General features: G+C 46.4%; 1 protein-coding gene across 2 annotated transcripts in view; it reads right to left on the reverse strand.

Moving 5' to 3' along the window:
• PDE1B (phosphodiesterase 1B) overlaps positions 1 to 21,366 on the reverse strand; it is a 210,953-nt gene extending 189,587 nt beyond the window's left edge. Inside the window, exon 1 of one of the 2 annotated variants that reach the window (XM_061614558.1) lies at positions 21,299 to 21,366. The gene's annotated coding sequence lies outside the window, so the exon portion shown is untranslated. The remainder of the gene's footprint in view (positions 1 to 21,298) is intronic. The other variant, XM_061614563.1, reaches the window with a different exon arrangement.
• Between the last annotated feature and the right edge of the window lie 238 nt (positions 21,367 to 21,604).

Below are 21,604 nucleotides of genomic sequence, written 5' to 3' on the forward strand. Positions count from 1 at the left end.
CATCTTAATCTGTCCACCACTCCTGCAGGGGAGGATCAGAACCGTAAGTCTAAACTTCACCAGTAAGTGGTCTGACCATGACAATGGGATGACATCCACTACCCCCTATCTCCAGACCATCCCTTCCTCCATCTGGAGCAAAGATATTTGTAAGGTGCTCTGGGAGTCTTTTTCAGCTGAAAAGCAGGATTAAAATGCCAATTATAATTATATTGCTCAAGGAAGGCTCAGCTGGAACTGAAAGCCCTTTATTGCAAGGGCTGGGCCATGGGCAACAGTCTGGACTGAGGCTATGTGCACACTAGTTCCTTAAAAAGCAGTGAGACCATTTTGTCTGGGTGTGGTTTGAAATGAATCTGCACTCGGTTGTACATACACACCCAGCCCCACTGCTGAGGACAGAGCTTTTACGACCACCCACTACAAAGTATTTCCATTGGACACACCTCGGAGTCACAATGTGTTGACAGATGAAACAGTCTTCCAGTCGATGTGAAGTGTCTGTGTTGGAACTGCTTTTTACGACATTTTTAAAGCTTTTTTTTTAAAAAGATGTTTTTAAAGATGTTTTGTTTTAATATGTTTTTAAAGATGTTTGTTTTAATATAGTTTAAAATCTGTTTTTATGATGGGCTCCTACTGGGAGTAAGGGCAGGATAACTAACTAACTAACTAACAAATAAACAAAATACATCTGATCTCAAAAATCCCAGGTTTTGGAGTGAAAAGGGGTGTGCTTTGATTGACAGCATGTGTTCCAGAGGTGGAGACGCACTGAAGCCAGTCCATAGCCTCATTCAGGATCTAAGAGCAATCAGGATCAGAGGATAACTGAGGGTGTAAACACAGTACTTGTCAGAGCAAAGCGTTTCCATTAGCCACACCTGGAGAGGGAATGAGTTGATCTGCTGATCAGTTGAGAAAACTCTTTGAAGCTGAATTAAAAGAAAAATACACCCAACCTGCTCCCAGCTTTTAAAAAGGGGCGGGGTTTGACATGCATTGTGTGCCCCAATTTTCAGAAGAGAGGTGGAGACGCACCGGAACTGGCAGAACACTGAGTGTGTTTCTACCCTCCGAAAGGAGGACCAAAGAACAAGACAGGAATCAGCAAGCTCAGAAATAACAGAAGCTTTGATAGATCTCGCTCAAGCAAAGTTCCTTCTTCCCCTTCTCCTTGGGTTTTAATGGCATTGCAAGGCCAACAGGAGAAGCCCTACTATCACCACCTATTGGCCAGAACATAGTACTTCTCAGTTCATAATCTTTCATTAAGTGTAATATTAAATAAACTTCCACAAAAATCACCACTCCACAGTGGAGGCTCCTCTGTTGGGCAAAATGGGGTGCAGCTGTCCCAAGATTCCGAACCTTCCCAAACCTCCAAAGCCATAGCCCAGTTTTTATCCTGCCACCCATAGTTATACTGATACATTTCCACTGACTGAGAGGTTTCTTAGATGCTTCTGCCCATCTCCTCTGCTTAGCCAATCATAATAATCACTACCTGCAGGTCCCACCCCTGTCCCCAGGAAGGGGAAAAACCTTTATAAACACACACACATACAAATAAGCAACTTTCTCACAGAGAAAAGGCTGTGGTAGGGCCACCAGCATTTGACTCAAAAGATTTTTGCCCCCAAAGACAGCCCCTAAAGATAAATCCATAACACCCAAGTCATTCAGCTTGCAGAGGAAAGACTCGCTCTCATCATCTCTGTATAAATTTAATAAATAATAAATAATTTTATCTAGATAAATAAATACTAATTTAATAAATAACTATATCTCAAACAACCCCATACTACACGATCAGGTGTTTCTTCCACCCCTGAATTTCACAAAGACCAGTCTAAATCTATCTAGCACTGAATAAATTACTCCAAAAAGCACAGTGCCCTGTCAAAGTCCTAAAGAGACCCACTTGTTTCATCCATCCCCACTGACTGAGAGCTGGCCAAAAGGAGGAACTGCCCTCCCACCTGCGAACCCTGTTTCCCACAGTCTTGTAGGCTTTTATTTAAACCTTTGAGGAGCTCGCTTGTCAAGCTTTCCAAAGATATTCCAAAGATATTAAACTCCCAACAGTCTTCATAAATATCACGCCAGATAATTCCTGGAGCCTCCGCCTTCTGTCCCATAAAGCAAGAACCAACAAAGTTCATCTCAAGACTCCTGGCTGTTCTCCAAACACCCACCCACCCACACACACACACAACACTGCAAGGAGAGGTAACAGAAACCCCACAAGCTGTTCTCAAAGCCTTTGCCTAAATAGCATCTGACTTTTCCACAGTAAGGACCTGAAGGCAAGAGGTCACATCCACACGCCATACATTGAGAACACTCTTATACTGCTGTAACAGTCATGGGGTGTCCTGGGAACTGTAGTTTGCTGAGGGTGCTGGGAAATGTAGATCTGTGAAAACAGCACCTTTAACAAACGACAGTTCCCAGGATTCTTGGAGGGAACCATGACTGCTAAAGTGGTATAAGAGTGATTTAAGTGTCTGCTGTGGATGTCACCAGAAGCATACACCTGATAACCATAATCCATAATAGCTCTAATATACAAACAATAGAACATCAAGAGTGTTTCCCCTCTGCCCTTCCCCATGCACTATCTGGAATGCTATTACCAAATTCAATTGTGTTTACTAAGTATCTTGACTGCCTTCAAGTCCATTCCGACTTATGGGCAACCCTATGAAGAGGGTTTTCATGGTAAGTGGTATTCAGAGGGGGTTTGCCATTGCCTTCCTCCGAGGCTGAGAGGCAGTGACTGGCCCAAGGTCACCCAGTGAGTTTCATGGCTGTGTGGGGATTTGAAGCCTGGTCTCCCAGGTCATAGCTCAACAGCTTAACCTCTACGCCACACTGACACCACACTATGTATCTTAAGGGTTGCCAATATGACACATGCAGGATGCTTATACCCACAGAGGCCTTCCCTGGTGCCTCCCTTCTCCACTGAAATTAGTCTTGAAAGAAACATCCTATTGTAGCCAATAGAATTGGTTATGGTGTGCATGTGATGCCCACAACAGTTTCTGCAGTTATGTCCAAGGGCCCAAAAAAGTTGGCAACTCTGATCTGTCTATTATATGCTGCTTCCAAGTCAATCTTGTATTTTTTTTAAAAAAATCCAAAACACTTGAAAGCAAAGCTCCTCTGTAAGAAGAGGCCCTTTGATCCTCCTTCTTGCCCAGGAGCAGCCAATGGCCATTCTGAGAAGAATCAGCCTGGAAGGTTCCTCCTTGAGAAACTGTAGTCACATGGCTTGCCAAATGGGGTAGGTGCCAGCAATTCCTGACATACTCTTTCCTATCTAAGAGGATCCAGTGCTTAGTTCTTCACCAAGAAGGGTGTTACCTGCACTTCACTGTTTCACCATAGGGGGCAGCTGCACACCAATTCCAGCAGACCTGCCATGACACTTGCTAAGACCCAGCAGGCAGGGCTAGTGCCCTTTCCCCAGGTCAGGAAGGCTGGCGCTTGGATGACAGCTGTTGCTTAAGCGATGGAACAGCTCAAACTGGGAATTTATAAAGGGCCGAGAGGCCCCACCCCTCCCTGGCTGTCAGGCCCTGATCCAAGCAGGTGTTTTATGTGCTTCATCCTCCTCCTAAGTAGCCTCACGTGCAGCTAGCCAGGCACATTGGTGGTGGCTCTGAAGTTCCTGCCTGGCTTGCCATCTCCTCCACTTCTGACTGAGAACTGGCTAAGAACCCAGGAAGCTGGTGTAGGGCCTCCAGTCCGGAGGCAGGGATAACTAGATCTGATGGCTCCTCAGGGACATGGGCAGTATGGAGATCTGCTGGAGTGTTCTGCTCCGCTTACTCCTCATCTGCAGAGACCTCGGGGCTGAGGTCTAGGCAGGGGTGAACCTTGACACCGAGATAACCAATGCTGGCTGGTGGCTCCATGTCAGTGGGGCAACTGAATATTCTCTTGGGTTTTAGTCTGAACTTTTAAGGGGCTATCCAAGAAGCTGTCCAATGTGCTTCTTGGACAGCTCCTTGAAAGTTCAGACTGAAACCCAGAGTAGATTCCTCTGCCCCACTGAAATGGACCCACCAGCCACCACTGGAGATAGCCTGCTTGAAATGGCAGTTGGGATTCCATTAAAGCAGGGGTAAGGAACCTGAGGCCCAAGGGCCAGTTGCAACCTTCCAGGTCTCTTTATCTGACTATCAGAACTTTCCTCAAGCCCCACCCCTCGCTGACCCTACTTTGGGTGCTGAATCTTTTTGCCTAGCTTGAATGCCTCCTTGGTTGCTTGCCTCTTGCTTGTCTGGATGGAGGATAGAGAAGGGTGTGTGAGTGTGTGTAGAAACTACCCTAAATAAAATTTATATTCATTGCTGCGCCCATTTTTGCTTCTGGCCCTGCTTACCACTGGCATGTAACCCTTGGCAGGTTGCACAGAAGGGAATGCTGGCCTTGGGCTACAAAAGATTCCCTGCTCCTGTATTAAAGGGCAGGGCATTTACAATCAGGAAGGAGGGAACGCCTTCCACTAGCTTGACTCGGAAGTGGCTCAGAAGAGAATTCTCTGAAAAAGCTCCTCTGATCTCTGTTAATAGTCTGGTACTATTTTCTTAATAGGCTCCTAATAGTGCACACACACACACACTGATATGTGCCTTATCACATGCTATCCCCTTGATATTGTAGTTCCTAGCATCAATGATGGGAGGGAAATTCAGCTCCCTCCTCCCCACTCCCATTCCCCATAAAAAAAAAATCTACCTGAAAACAAGAGAGGGTTTTAGAACCAGTTAACTACGTAAAACATTTGCAAGAAACCATTGAGAGAATTGACCCAAATAGAGAAGATGCATTCAGCAAAAAAAAAGAGGCTCCTTAGGCAGGTGGTCTGGTCACATCTTTCACAGAGATCAGCAAGAGCTTCATTGAGAGCAAGGAATTAACGTGAAAGAACTTTGCAGTTTTACAAAGCAGCTGGCTTTGTACTTGACATAATTTCACAGCCATCAAAGAAAGTTTCAGCAAGAGCAAGAGAGCTGACATTAAAGAACTATCCTGCACTCCCCTACAAAGCCAGATGGCTTTGGATGTCTGAGGTCAGGAGCTGCTGAAATCTGTGTGCAGATGCCCCATGTGGTGAGCTACTGAACTGCAGGCGGTAGCCTTCACAATGAAGAACCTTCGGGCCCTGGACTGATTCCACCCACCCAGGCTAGCCATTGGATCCTTCCAGGCAGGAAGGAGTATAAAGGGCTTCCTGCTCTAGCCTGAACCTTGTTCAAGTAACATGGTGTATGTGAGCTTGAGTGTGCATCTGTCATCTCGTCTCCTGGCTTGCTCTATGTTCCTGACTCCTACCTTGTTCCATTGGTTGTGGTTCATGGCACATTTCAGACTGCCTATGATCCAGACAAGCTCTCTCTCTCTGTGAGTGTGAGTGTGTACAGAACCTAAAACCATCTTGCAATTTGGAGAAGAATGTTGGGGGAGGAGGAACTAAATTTGTGATGATCAGAAAGTAGCATTTTGAGAAGGACACATCTACATTCTGAACCATTCCATTACTTTGGTAACCCTCACTACTGACAATGGTTTAACATATAATGTTTTTACCACCAAAAATGTCTTGGGCCATCTCTGCTCTCTAAAAAGAAGCTAGTTGCCCGCGAAGGATGTTCAGATGGGGATGGGGCTGCTCAGAGGATTGCTATGTGTTGGGCTGGCTCTATCGCTTCTAAAAATGATCCTGCGTAGGTGCTGATAGTTACTAGCTCTCAGGTGCTACAACTGTCACCTGGAGACTTCTGGACAGTGTAACTGGTTCACAGGCTCCAATCCATGAAATCCACAACACAACTCGCTCAGGAAGCTCTCTCTCCCTGCTTTACCCAAACATCCCATTCACGTCCATTGGGAAGAATTGGGACACTCACTTGATGGAGCTCATAAACAGCTGATCCATCTTTGAATTCTCTCTTCCAGCGGTGGTCAGAGAGTTGCTTTGTTCAAAAAGATGTAAACTCCATCCCAGTTCCTAGCATTTGTTACTCAGGAGCACAGTTTCACCAGAAAATATATTATGCTTCTGGTTGCCAAGACTTAGCCACCAACAGACCGGTCCTCCATGAAACTACCTGAAAGTGCCTGACGGCCAAACTACATATTACAGGGGAGATCTGTACTTGGATCTCCCATTGTGTTTCCACTACTTCTACTTAAAAGTGATGGGGAATTGAATCTGAGCAGCAGTGCTTGGGAAAGGGAGTGCTTCACCCTTCTCCTCTCCCATCTACGACTGCCCACCCCCCACCAGCTGCTTGTCCTGCTTGGGAGGAAATGCATGTTCTTGTATTTTTTATCTAACAGGACAAACACCAGCTTGCAAGATTTATCAAGAAAATGGCATGGAGAAAATGATTAAACATCACTGCCCTGATTTACTTCAAGAAAAACCCCTTTCTTTTAAGTGAAAATAAATATATCAAGAGGTCTAATCATGGACCTCCTGTGTAATATGCTCAAAGAGGCTATACAGTGAGTGAGGAGGCCAGGTCAAAATCTCATCTCTGCCATGAAGTCTCTAAATGCCTTTGCACAAAATGGGAATAATATTGGCCTATTGTATAGGACTGTTGTAAGGGTTATTGTCATTATAGACTTCAGACATGGGGAACAAGCGGCCCTCCAGATGTTTCTGAACTACAACCCACATCAGCCCCAGCCAGCACAGCCAATGGCCAGGGACGATGAGAGTTGGAGTTCAGCAATGTCTGGAGGGATATAGGTTCTCCGCACCTGGTCTACACTGACTGGTGGTGACTCTCTAGGGTTTCAGACTGGGACCATTCCCAGCCCTACCTGAAGATCCCGGGGATCAAACTTGGTTTCTTCTGCATGCAAGGCAGATGCTCTACTGCTGAGCTACTCAGCACTGTTATTTAATCTCACCCTTTTATAAAAAAAAATCCATGCTAGCAGTAACTATAGCATCCTAAAGGTGACTAATTAAGTGGTTTAACCTAATGCATTCTGGATAAAGGTACTTCTGTGTGTCTCAGATACTGCCTCATGCAGACACCAGGGCTGGCATCAGAACTGGGCATCCTTTGGCAACTGCAAGGGGCCCAGAACGCTGGCAGAAGCTTATCCTGAGCCCCCTTAATACCCCACCCCAGCTTGGCCCTTCAAGCACTGCCAAGCAGTTAGGTCTAACTGCCCTTATAGTTTCCAACAATGCCCCAGAGCACAGCTACATCAGGGGCATTGTGGGAAACGAACATGGCACCTAGACCGAGCCACCTGATTGGAGCATTCCTCCTGCCACCGTTGCCTGCTGCTGCACTAGGGCCTCCTGATGGAAGAGGTTAGGCCCCCTCAGACCTGGATCCAACCTTGGCAGACACCCACCCACCCACGCTATAATGTGGGTGGCCGAATGGCTCCTGTGTTCAGGTAAATGCTTATTTATCTCCTTGTTGCCAGGTGGAAAGGTCACTGTTGGATGGTGCTGTCAAGTCAACGGTACAGCTGTTCTGTGACATGACAGAAGGCATCAAGCCCGTTCTGCTCCACAAGAGATATAAGGGAAGTGAAGGGGAGGGCTGCAACTTTCACTTTGAAGTGACAAGTTAACGTTTTGCCATGTGCCCCTGGTCTCTGGCAATGAGTCACTGGCTGAGTTTTGAGGAGGAGGCATGCATGCTGATATATCGCCCTGTCAACCTCCTGGAATCGTGGAGTGTGCAGTGCAAGGAGAATGAAACCAGGGAGGCCTCAACGAAAACACTCGCCTCGCCCACAGGCGCCACGCACGTCAGCAGCACCCGATCCAGCTTCAAAGGGCAACAGACAAACAAAGGGCAAGATGTGAGCCGAGGGCAGGTCAGTCTGTTCCAACTGAAGAGGCTGATATTTTCCTCTCTTCAAACATAGTTAATTTTTAAGGTTCCATTCACAGAGCTGCAACCTAAGCTAAGAGGCATGGAAGGAGACTGCTCAGAGACAAGTCTCCTTTAAATAGTGAAAATGTTCTTTTCTTTTTTAAAAAGAAATTCTGGCTATAAGACACAGAGGGCTGAATATGATGCCAATATGTAGGGCAAGGCACTGACACAGTTGTAATTCAGAGCAACATTTTACCTCAACCGCACTTTGCAGTTGCTATTCTTTTGGCTCCACGCAGCCCTTTCTTATCCTCTCACTTCTTACCAACAGTGCAGAGGGCTAGCCAGCATGGTGCCCTCCAGCTGTGTTGAATCCCAACTCCCATCAGCCCCAGCCAGCCTGGACAATGGTCAGGGATGATGGGAGCTGGAGTCCATGGCTGCTTACACCCCATGCATGTAAAGCACATCCCCACACAGAAAGAATCCTCCTGGGAACTGTAGTTTCTTAAAGGTGCTGGGAATTGTATCTCTTCGAGGGGTAAATGACAGTTCCCAGGAGGATTCTTTGGGGGGAATGTGCTTTAAATGTATGGTGTGTACACGGCTCAAATCATTTGGAGAGCACCACTTTGGATACCCCTGCAATAGCACACAACACATCTTGTCTCTGGGCCTTACATAAGGCTTCCCTCACACACACACCCCATCCACTCCCTGTTTTTCCTTAGCTCCTTTCTCATTGATTGCTCCATTCATCAGTTCCTGACAGCCATCTCCCTTCTCTAGCCATCCTTCACTCAAGTCCCTCTTTCTCACCCCACTGCTTATTCTGTCTTTCACCCTTTAACCCTTGCTCCCTGGTGTTTCCTATCCCTTCGCTCATTCCTAGGCTTTCTCAGCTTCCTGGTCTGCCTACCTTCCTGCCCCTACCTCTGACCCTCCCTTCATTTTGCCCTGCCTCCACTTGTTTCACTGTCCCATCCAAAATGGCTCCTCACTTCCCTTGCTGAAGCTAAACTGTCAGCATTCCACTGCAGATACCTCTGAGCGATACATCCCTTGATGCCTCCGCCCCCAGCTTAGCCTGCTAAAATACACATCAAGGTGACAACCAATTTTTAGCCTCTTATATAAGATTCCAGCATGTCATTGTGGAGTGGCTATATAACAATATTTGGGAAAGGTGTTTTTACAAGCTGGGTTTTTTCCGCCTTGTATAGTGTTCACTGCCACAACAGTATTTGAAAGGTAGTCAGTGCCAATGTTTTAAATGCTATTGCATCTTGGCAAAAAGGACCTGCACATCGTATGACACCTGACGGCCATCTGTTACACAACCACCACCCCTCCTTGGTTGATCCTAAATGCCACCCACATACGGGGCTTAGGGGATCAGCTGCACTGTAAAACTTTTATTCCATTGCGAACACAGCCAGCATGTCAACATGCTTCAAATAACAACAAATTGCCATTCTGAAATCCACGGTTCTTCATGCCCTGCACTCCTTCTGTCATGAGGACAGAACACCCACCAGAATTCCCAGCAGGGAAGCAATGAATCAGTAGGCATGGGCAATGATTGACTGTAAATCTCTCAGTAAAGCCCATCTTTTCCTTTTCAACACATGAAAGAGGAGGGTGGACTACAGGAAAGGAAGGACATCTGTTGCAAAATGCCTCTCATTATGACAGGTGGTGTGTATGTGTGGAAGGACAGCTTGTATAATGCAAGGACACCTGGTGGGTGCAGCGCCTCCTGTGGGCTTTACAATGGAGAGACAGAGTGTGCCCCCTGCTGGATCCTCGTCAATGACGGCTGGGTGGGTCACCAAGAGACAGGTCTACTTGGCAGGTTTTAACCCAACACTGTGATTTTGTACCCCAATACATCAGCCACTGATCCCCCCCCCAAAGGAATGGGTGACAGCCAAGCTGATTTATGCACGCAGATTCATCACCTGGGCATGAACTAATCCTGCCTCCTGTTTACTTAGTTGTTTATTTGCAAGATTGTTAAACTGCTTTCTATTAGAAAATATTGAAACAGTGTGCAGAAAATACATAACATTAAAAACAATATGATACCATGAAAAGCAATATAAAATTAATTTTCTGGTGATCAAAATTATAGCAGTGGAACAAGAACAACAATTGTAATAATAATAATAATAATAATAATGAAGGCCTCAGTGAAGAGAAAGGTTTCAGCATACATTGAAAGCCCCATATGAAAACACCTCTTTAGGGTGGCCATGTGTCCTACTTTACAGATGACAGTCCTTCCTTTGGAAGGCTGTCTGTTCCAAGTCTGGTTTAAAGCGAAAGAATAACCATAAGAAGAGAGAGCAGAAAGGGACTTGAAGTTGCCCATCAACAGTTAAGCAGCACCTGGACATTGGACTGAGCAGGCAGGCACACAGGCCACCCAGCCACAGTCTTCCCAATCCCCACTATGATGTGATGAATGCATTTCTATTTACATCATTTCCTAGTTTGTATCTATACATACAAGCCATCATCTGCAAATACTATTAAAATTTGTGGCCTCTTTTTTGGGTGATGCATTTCCTCTTTCTAAGTGGCTACACTACTCCTGTTCCTGGTTGTCCCAGTCACTGAGAATCAAGCTTGCTCCTACCTACAAAGTCTTGCCCTAGATTCCCCTAAATGTGGCCAAATGTTGGGGAAGTGGGATCAGGGTCGGATTAAGCTGAGGAGGGCCCCTAGGCTGATTCTGAGCCGCCCGCCGTCCCGTCCCATCCCATCCCCCCCGCTTCACCTACCTTTCCGCTTTTTTTGCAGCTGCGTGCACTGCGCGCACAGGTTTCCATCAATCAAGATGGCGGCTGAGGTTTCCCTAAGGGGCTGAAGCCTCTGCCGCCATCTTGGTTGATGGCAGCAATGCGCGCATGTAGCACACATGCGTGCCATCAACCAAGATGGCTGCAGAGGCTTCAGCCCCTTAGGGAAACCTCAGCCGCCATCTTGATTGATGGCAAACTGCAAAAAACAGCGGAGAAAAAGGTAAGTGAAGCGGGGGGATGGTGGGCGGTTCGGAAGCTCTTATCCCGCGACCCGCAGCTCCTGTCCTGCTTCTGCGGATTGTGGGCCCCCAAGAGCTCCGGGCCCCTAGGCTTCAGCCTACTAAGCCTAATGGATAATCCGGCCCTGAGTGGGATGGGATGCTGGGAACTGAAAGCATCCTTTGGAGCAGGAGTGGGGAAACCTCAGGCCTGGGGGCCAAATGTGGCCCTCCAGTTGTCTCTATCTGGCTCCCAGAACTCTCCCCAGGCCACCCCCTTCTCTTGGCCACACCTCTTACCACCCTGCTTTATAGCCTCTTCAAGTACTTTTGCTTGGATAAAAAGTGTCCTTCCACTGTGACAATGCATCTTACCTGCCTGGATGGCAGATGGAGAGGTATGGGTGTAGAAGCCTCTTACTGTACAAAGGTAAAAGTCACATCCATTGCTCTCTCCACTTATGCCTGGGATGTGTCCCCCGGAAGATTCCACATAAGGTAATGCAGCTGAAAAATGTCTCCCACCCCTGCACTGGAAGAACAGCACAGTTCTATGATGACTACTTAGTTCTATTACATTCAGTGGAACTTACGCCCAGGTAAATATGTATCAGACTGCAGGCTCAGTTATATCATCCATGCAAGGAAGCAGCATATCACCATCCAGTAATGGTGAATGCTTGAAGGAGATGGGAAATGAAGCCAAGTGAGATTGGCCATTCCAGCTGCAAGCTTACAGTATATACACTTAGCAGCTGGGAGTAAATCCCACTGAATCCAATGGAACTTTCTTTTTAGCAGACATGCATGAGATTGTACTGCACAGCCCTGGTGGGTTTGGCATCCCCTGGATCTTATTGATGGTGAGGGCAGGTAGGCTTAAGCACATACTTCAGTGTTCATTAAAAACCTTTAAAGAGGCACTAATGCCGTGTCTGGGGAGGTTAACCTGGCACCAGCATTAAGTTATTTTGGGCACCAATCAAAACCCTTTCATTCTCCCAGGCTTTTAAAATATTTGTAGGCATTTTTAATCTTGTCAATCACTTTGAATTTTTAACCTTTTATTTATTTATTTATTACATTTGTATACTGCCCCATAGCCGAAGCTCTCTGGGCGGTTTACAGTAATTAAAAACATTAAAAACAAATATACAAATTTTAAAACACAAAAACAATTTAAAAAAACAAATAAAAATAATTTAAAAACAATTAATTAAATGTTGTATCCTATTACTTTTTTAAAAAACTTGCAAACTAGTCTGAAACCAAGCTCAAGGAAGAGCAGTATGCGAATATTTCAATCAATCAATTAATATCAGAGACACATATTGGGATGAACTGTGGGCAAATCCAGGTTCTTTGCTCGACATTCTCATTGTGTCCGCCCAGGGAATGCAATATTTGGAAGGTCTCAACTAAAAATGTACGCTCAGTATGTTGTAGCAGAAAAAGAAAGAAAGAAAATTCCATGTTGGGAATTATTCAAAAAAGGAATAAAATAAACCTATAATGCCTTATATATTTATGTAAATATATAGCAATGCCTTTATATAAATCTATGGTGTTGTTCCTTTGAAGAGGAGGGAGCCATATCAGAGTCAAATGGCACATTCCGTTAATTGCCTGGCTAGCAGCCACACTGGGGGATTTTTAAAAAATATAATGCCATGTGCAGGGGGCAGTTCTTGGAAATTGGGTTAACCCTTCCCTCCCCAGGCATAATTCCAGTTAAAATCCACTAAGCCTTAGGGAGGGAAGCTTCTATTGTTATCTATAACAACAATAAATAACAATGTAAAATCAAGATGTTTGTGTGTGCGTGTTTTTAATCATATTTGCAAAAGTAGGATGCAATGGTTGTTTGCTAAACTTCTAGATCCCAAATTCTTCTGAAGAGGGGATGATGAAGAGTCAGTGAAACAGCCTTGCCGTTGCTGATAATGAGCAAACAGAAAATGGTGAGTTCCACAGAGGGCCATCCTGTGAACTTGTTCATTTGACATTGTCTTTTTTATGATGATGATTATGATTTCCCAAAGTCTGGAGCAAAGGTTAATGGACTTTGGCAAACCAACATAGTTCACTTGGGCGCCCTGACAGGCTCCATTTGACTTGACACATTTTCTACTGAGTCGGTCAACAGCAGGGGTCCAGGCAGGAAGGGACAAACAACTGTCAGAGTGTGTGCTGGGCTCAGGAACAGCTGTGTCAGGCTCAGAGGTGGAAGAAGCACAGCAAGGTCAGAGCTTAGGTTGCCTCAGCGAGGCAGGAGCTGCCTCCGCCAAGTCAGCGCCCAAAGCAGAGGTAGCCAACATAGTGCTCTGCAGATCTTCTTGGATTCCAGCTCCCATCAGCCCCAGCCAGCATGGCCAATGGTGAGGAAAGATGGGAATTGGAGTTCAGCAACAAAATGGGCATGTTCAAAGGGGTGTGTGGTTACAAGACGAGGAACAATCATGCCTGCATGTGCCATGTTCCGGACTGATGCCAGAGAAAATCCTTCGATGTCGGCTCTTCCTGTCATTGTGAAGCAGAGTTCACCAAGCACTGGATTGTTCACCCACTAATAGGGAATGTGAAAATCTGGACCTTGGATAGCTCCATATGAGCAACTTCTCCAACAGGCCTTTCAAACCATTGTTTCCAAACTACCTCCTCCAGGCTCTATTTGAAGTGTAGATAGAAAAGGGAGCCTCCATGCTTCCTAAACTGCCTTCCTAAACTACCCTTTAATCTCTGTGCTGATGACCTTCCTTCAGGAGCTAGACTGATAGTCTTAGGCAGAGCTTGGAAAAATTACTTTTTTGAACGATAACTCCCATCAGCCCCAGGCAGCATGGCCACTGGACTGGGCTGATGGGAGTTGTAGTTCAAAGAAGTAACTTTTCCAAGCTCTGGTCTTAGGGTTGCTGACCTCACTTCCTGCTCCTCCCTTCTTCTTCATCCCACCTCGGGAGAGGATGCATTCTGTCGTTTCTCTCTGTCTCTGCTGAGACACAAAGTATGCATTTCCTATAAAAAACTAAGCTTTCTTATTTTCCACGACAAAAGCCTCTGTGTGACTGAAACCAAAAGGGAAGGCTACTCATACAGGATTTAATATACAGCCACCTTCCAAGCTGTGTGTGCTAACTCTGCTAAATTAACCCAACAGGCTCCACCCCCTTATATAGAATTTTAGAGCCTTAAAGGGCCATGCCTCTGGCCTGAAGAAGAGCAGTCCTCCTCTGTTCCATAGCCTCCCTCCTGGTGTGCCTAGCTGCTGGACTGGTGTTGTGCAGTGGGAGGCATCGGGTTCTTCAGGTTCAAAGGAAGGTGCCTATGAGGTCCAGGCTTTGGCCCCATAAGCACTGGTGGTCTGGGAGGTTGCTCTGGGAGCTACAGTCCAACAGCCTTAGGCACAATGGTCTCCCCATCTTCAGCTGTCAACTCCGAGCCCTGCAGCCTGACTCCATGTCCGGATCACTGCAAAAGCAGCCAACCGACCAGAAAAAAGAAAGCAACCTGGCTTGCTCCTCTGCCTTGAAGAGCAGCTTGTCCTGCAGGCAAACCCTTTCATGGCATGAAGACAAGGATTATCACCTATGGATGTCCGCAAATGAAGCAGCTGTGAAAGGTACAGGAGCAGGGGGCAGTAAAACAGTTGGCAATTTCCCTCCTTATTGCGCCACTGCACTCGGCCCTCGCAAAATTTGCCCTTTCCCTCTCTCCTATCCCACACTGTGAAATCAAGAGAGAGATTTTAAGGAACAGGCCTTGAAATCTCTCTAGTCAGTTCAGAGCCCTGAAGCAACAGCCCTGTGCATTGTCGTTAGCTTCTGCATTCCCTTGGCTGCGTTAGCTCATATTTAGCATTTTGGTGTTGGAGCAGTTCCACCCACATCTCTTTCCAGGTGTTTTCCCTCCACTGCTTCCCTTTGCAAGTCGGAGGCCCAGATGCCCCTCCTGCTGCATTCCTGAGGGAGCCTGGCAGTGTGAAAGTGCCATTTGCATGTCAGAAAAGTCCATCTGGCTCAGGACAATGCAGGTGCCCAGCCTTCCAGCTGCTCCCAAGGCTGCTTCATGTCTGATTAAGCTTCTGTAAATTAGCACACAAATGTCAGTATGTGTGATGGAATGAGCTCCATCCTCCAGCAACCACCGATGCCCTAAATACAGGAAAAGAAAGAAGCAAAGGTAGCCCCTTATTTTCAAAAGTGGGGAATTGGTCATCGTGTTTCTTCATCCCAGCATTCGTGGGTGTCATCAGAAATGGGCAGAGAAAGCACCCAGGGGAGCCTAATCTTTTAAGGGTGCTCCTGGGGGAAAGCTTAATTTGCAAACAAGTTGTTGAGAAATTGCAAATGGTTCATTGGCTACAGGTTTTTTTTTAAAAAAAATATTGGATGTATTGGAGCACCAGCTTGTGAAATTGGTTTCAGAGGCTGCAGCCCAAGGATATGGACAGGACACTTGCAGTGGTGAAGCCAGCCACGAGCCTTCTTGATTCCTGCCCATCATGGTTGGTAAAATCTAGTAGGGGGGGGCGATTAGCTGGATGGGTCCAGGGAGTGGTTAATGCCTCATTATGGGAGGAAGTTATGCCCGCCACCTTGAAAGAGGTGGTGGGGCAGCCCCTCCTGAAGAAGTCCTTGGATCCAGAGGTTTTAGAAAATTGCCTTCCAGTCTGTAATATTCCCACCCTGGGCAAAGTGATTAAGAGGGTGAAAGCCAGCCAGCTGCAGATACACCTGGAGAAAGCAGACTATATAGATGTCGTTTGACACAGGAACAGCCTTGGTCACCCTGACTGATGACCTTTATCAGGAGAGAGACAGGGAAGTGTGACCCTCTTGGTTCTCCTTGACCTCCCATTGACTGTGGCCTCCTTCTCAAGTGGCTCAAGGGGGTGGGAGTTAGAGGTGCTGTATTACAGTAGTTCTGCTCCTACTTGTAAGGTCACTATCAGAAAGAAGTACTAGGAGATGGTTGCGAGTTCCATGTTCTTTGGGCAGTGGTGTCCCACAAGTGTCCATTCTAGCTCTCCTCTGTTTAATATCTATATGAAACAGTTGGGAACTGTGTGATCTGGGGATTTCTAGCATGGTGGCACAGCTCTATCTCTCCATTCCATCTGAATCAGGAGAGGCCATGAAGGTGTTGGACAGGTGTCTGGAAGCAGTGTTGGACTGGATGGTTCCAACAAACTAAGGCTGAATCCTGATTCCTAATAAGACGGAAGTGCTGTGGGTGGATGGTTCCCATGTCTAGCCTTTAGGTGTATATCCTGTTCTGGGAGGGGTTGCACTCCCCCTGAAGGAACAGGTCTGCAGTCTGGGAGTACTTTGGCTTCTGTTGCTAGGAGTGCTTATGCCTAGCTTAGGCTGGTTTGTCAACGGCAGCCATTCATGGACTGAGATAGCCTGGCCTCAGTAGTCCATGCTCTGGTGACCTCCTGTCTGGACTACTGTAATGTTCTGTATGTTGGGCTGTCTTTGAAGATGCTTCAGAGTCTGCAGCTAGTGGAGAATGAAGCTGCTAGGTTGGTAGGTGGGGCAGCCCTATGGGACCATGAGTCACTCATCATGAAAGTGCTGCACTGGCTGCCAATGAGGTACCGGGCCTAATTCAAGGTGTTAGCACTACTAGCTTATAAAACCATAAATGGCTTAGGGCCCAAGTATCTCAAAGAGGGCCTTCCCCAGTATCAACCACCTTGGACCCTACAATCAGCAGGTAAGGCCTTGCTGGTGACGCCACTGCTGGAGCTGCCTGATTGGCTTTTAGGAGGAAGTTAGAAACTTTCCTGTTGACGCAGGATAGCTGAAAGATACTGTCTGCAAATCAGAGCATTCGTTCTGATTTGTTTGCGGGCAGGTTAACCGCTGTTGCCTCAAGCCCTTCCTAGTGTAACTGCTTGTGGTCACTTTCATCCCTTGTTAACCTTGTTTCTCCTCCCTCTCTTATCTGTATTTTGATTGAGGGCAGGGGCTTGTCTTCTTATGCTGCTTTTTGAAATACAGATTACTCATATACAGAGCTTGGAAAAGTTACTTTTTTTAACTCAACTCCCATCAGCCCAATCCAGGGGCCATCCGGGCTGGGGCTGATGGGAGTTGTAGTTCAAAAAAGTAACTCCAAGCTCTGCTCTTATATTCCAGTGTAATCTGCCTCACATAATTTGCTCTCTGTTTGTTTCCTCTCCAGTGTCCCTGTCGTTGAACATATACACCTGCCTGTGTCCTCTCTTTTCACCTGTCTGATGTGCTGTTGGCAGCCATCATTGTGGACTCTGAGCTTCACAAACAACAACAGCTGTTAGAGAGAGGACCTTGGCATCTTTTGTCTCCTCTTTCTTTGCCTTGCTCAGCCTGATCCTTGGCATGTTTACTCAGAAGTAAGTCCCATTGTGTTCAGTGAGACTTGCTCCCAGGTAAATTACATGCATAGGATTGCAGCCTTGGTGGCTTTTCATTTAAAAACCATTAGGATACATAGGATGGCACTGGAGAGGATTGTAATGTTCCTCCCCTGGCACCACCTGTCAGGCTCCCACCCGTGGCTCCCACCAGGGAGAAACTTAGTTTTTATTTTTCTTTAGCTCCCCTAGCACAGATCTCACAAGATCCCACTGCTAGGCAGCACCATCAGTCACTCCCTGTAAACAATACTGCTAGAGACTTCGCCTTAGTCTCCCTTCTGGCTTATTGTTACTTAGTGTCTGGGTGCACTTGCAGGCCACAACCCCCCTGTATCTTTGTGCCAATAAAGCATACAGCCCTGGGTTGCCTTGGATACTTGATGATACACTATCTCTTCACTGCTGCCACCATTGATACTGTTTTCCAACCTTGGTAATTACCCTGCCCACCCTTCTGATCTGTGAAAGCCCCAGCCAAGGATCAGGCTTTCGGTAAACCAATAAAATATTTATTTATAAACACCAGGAAATAACAAGATTATGTAAGGTATGTTTAACAAGCGTATGGTTTCATATAGTGTCACTCTTTATGTTTCTGGTCATATACATATTGCCTAAATATCAGCCAAATACAATCCAAGCCTCCCTCAAAACTCTGCCAACCAACTCCTCCAAATCCCTCTCATCAACCAACCGCCCTCTCCAACAACTCTTCCCCAGACTCCACTGATCCTCTCATTTATACCTTCAGCCATTCAAACCCTCAGCCAATTCTCATACAGCATTCTCCAGCATTCTAGCCCATGTACTCCCCCCCTCACTCAGTCACTTACCATATATCGCTTAATAAACCTGCACTTACCATATTTACAGATATTAAAATACAGGGACATCACAAGGATGCATGGTAGATCTATCCCAGTCTGCATCTGTGTTGGAAATGCTTTTTAATATGTTTTTAAACCTTCTTTTATATATATATAAACATATATATATATAAAAACATATTTAAAAAAGGTTTAAAAACACACACACACACACACACGTGTGTGTGTGTGTTTTTAAACCTTTTTTAAATATGTTTTTAAATCTTTTTTTAAACATGTTTTTAAAGATGCTTTCTTTTAATATATTTTAAAGTCTGTTTTTATGATATTTTAAAGTGTTTTTAGTGCTGCCCTAGGCTCCTACTGGGAGGAAGGGCAGGATAGAAATCAAATAATAAATAAATAAATAAATAAAATCTAAACAAGGGGAACCTGAAGCAAAATGTCGCAGTGCACCTGTTTAGGATGCCACATTCCATTTCCTCTCCCTTCTAGTTTTCTAAAAAGGTAAAGGTATCCCCACACTTATAGTGTGAGTCGTTTCCAACTCTTAGGGCGACGTCTTGTGACGTTTACTAGGCAGACCGTATATATGGGGTGGGATTGCCAGTTCCTTCCCCGGCCTTTCTTTACCCCCCAGCATATGCCGGGTACTCATTTTACCAACCACGGATGGATGGAAGGCTGAGTGGACCTCGACCCCTTTTACCGGAGATTCGACTTCCTCCTTTCGTTGGAATCGAACTCCGGCCATGAGCTGTTTTAAAGGTTCTCTCCCCCCCTTTAGGGTTTTTCCCCCTAAATATTTTTGAGTGGTTCTGCAAACCTTGGAGATTCCCTGAGCCTGTTGATACTTCTCTTGTGAGGGGACAGTGCTGCTTAACTCTGTCAGCAAAGGCACTCATCTCTGAATGTCAGAAATAGAGAGAGAGTGATGAGTTTTATATCAGTAATGAAGTTGAGCCTGGGAAGCCTCCAACCAGATCAGGAGATCAGGGGTCATTCCACAGTAGATATTTAGCTTTACCCCCAGCAGAGTTGCCTAAGCTTACAGTCTTGACAGTCAGCCAGGAGCACAGGAAGCTGCCTTATATCACGTCAGCCCACTGGTCCTTCTAGCTCAGTATTGTCTACACTGACTGGCAGAGGCTGTCTGGGATTTCAGACAGGAATCTCTCCCAGCCCTATCTGGAGATGCAACTGCGGACTGAACCTGGGACCTTCTGCACGCAAGGCAGATGCTCCACCAGTGAGCTTTGCGCATTCTTTAAAATATGTGAGCACTTGCCAGCTCTGTTCACCAGAGGCAAGATCAGGATGGGGTGCATATACAGCGAACCCTCCTTCAGACTGCCTCCAAGTCCCTACAAAATCGGAAACTGCAGCTTGTGCAAAATGCAGCGGCCAGACTGGTAACAGGGACCAGACGGTCCGAACATATAAAACCGATTCTGGCCCGCTTGCATTGGCTGCCTATATGTTTCCGAGCTCAATTCAAGGTGCTGGTTTTAACCTATAAAGCCTTACATGGCTTGGGACCACAATACCTGATGGAACGCCTCTCCCGATATGAACCAACCCATACACTACGTTCAACATTTAAGGCCCTCCTCTGAGTGCCTACTCCGAGGGAAGCTCGGAGGGTGGCAACAAGGGAGAGGGCCTTCTCAGTGGTGGCCCCCAAATTATGGAATGATGTCCCTGACGAGGTGCGCCTGGCACCATCACTGTTATCTTTTCAGCGCCAGGTCAAGACTTTCCTTTTCTCCCAGGCATTTTAGCATGTGTTTTTAAATTGTTTTAAATGTTTAAATTGTGCTTTAAATTGTTTTTAAAAGATGTGTTTTAAATTTGTATATGTGTTTTTAGTGTTTTTAGGTACTGTAAACCGCCCAGAGAGCTTCGGCTATGGGACGGTATATAAATACAATAAATAAATAAATAAATAAAATATTGCTTGTCTCGAGCGTGAGTCTTCTGTCTGAGAAGAATTTGGCATGCGCACTGATGGCGAACTCAAACTTCCAGCCGCATAAGGAGGGAGGGCAAGGGTGGGGAACCTCAGGCCTGGGGGCCTAATGTGAACCTCTGTCCAGCCCTTGGGACTGTCCCCAGGCCACACACACACACACCCTGACCACAACCATCACTGACCCTGCTCTATGCACTCCTCAAGTGCTCTTGCCTGGCTGGAGCGTGTTCTTGAATTGTAATAGGAATGCAAGAAGCTGCCTTATACTAAGTCAGCCCATCAGTCCATGTAGCTCACCCCTCGCTGGATCGTCACCTTGTAGTGGTGAGTGGGCTTGCATGTTCCAATGAACCCTGTGAGCGATGCCATCAGGAGTCATGTACTCCCAGCAGGGTCACCCATGGCGGAAAGGTCAAGGGAAAGGAACCAGACAAAGAACGATCCAAGAAAGTCCTCAACGGCAGAACAGGCGGAGGATAACAATGTGTATGTTACAACGGCTGTCAAGGCAGATGAAGGCTGCAGCAGATAAAAGACTTCCAATTGTTGTGGTATCCATGCCATTGGATCAAAGCCTTTTCCTGTCAAGAGCCAGAGCTTGGAAAAGTTACTTTTTAAAACTACAACTCCCATCAGCCCCAGCCAGCATGGCCATTGGAATGGGCTGGTGGGAGTTGTAGTTCAAAAAAGTAACTTTTCCAAGCTCTGGCTCAAGACTGTGTGTTGATCGTCGTGCACCGATCTCCCCACATAAAACAAATTCACGCACAGGCGTCTTCCAACCAAACCATGTAGCTCAAAATTGTCTACACTGACTGGCAGCAGCTTTCCAGGGTTACAGAGAGGGTACATTCCCAGCCCTATCTGGAGATGCCAGGGATTGAACCTGGGACCTTCTAGCATGCAAAGCATATGCTCTACCACTGAGCTATGGCCCTTCCCCCAAATAAGGGCTGCATAATGATGTCTCTTGCTTGCCGGGAGGGAGGGAGTGTAGAAACTGCTGGCTTTTGTATGGCTTGAATGTAGCCTATTGTAGCAAGTCACATCTGTTGCTCTCTCCACATTTGCCCTGGAGCCCGCCCGCCTTGAGGGAATGCGGCTCCTGGAGTGAAAAAGGTTCCCACTCCTCCTGCCATAGGGTAAGAGGAGTGGACTGTTCCAGTGCAAATTGCACAAAAGGCAGCAACAACTCACCCCAGAACGTCTTCAGCAGCAATCTCTCACGAGAGGAAGCGGAGTGTTGAAGCTACGTTCTCACTGCGTAGCTGACACATTATCTGCAATGACTCATTCACTTTTCAAGGAGAAAACAAGGTCACCGTCTGTTATGTCACAACCTGTCTGCTGGGTTGTGATTTACGGGGTCCTTGGCCAGGAGACATCAGTGCAGATTTGGGCCCCATGACATGTTGTCCCTCGTGAAGGCCGGGAATACCCTGGAGAGTAGAACAGGAGCCATTCATTGCAGCTGATAAATCGTGTTCTCTTTATTCTGCCACA

This window comes from Rhineura floridana, chromosome 3, assembly GCF_030035675.1.
Source record: "Rhineura floridana isolate rRhiFlo1 chromosome 3, rRhiFlo1.hap2, whole genome shotgun sequence".
Classification (NCBI taxonomy): domain Eukaryota; kingdom Metazoa; phylum Chordata; class Lepidosauria; order Squamata; family Rhineuridae; genus Rhineura; species Rhineura floridana.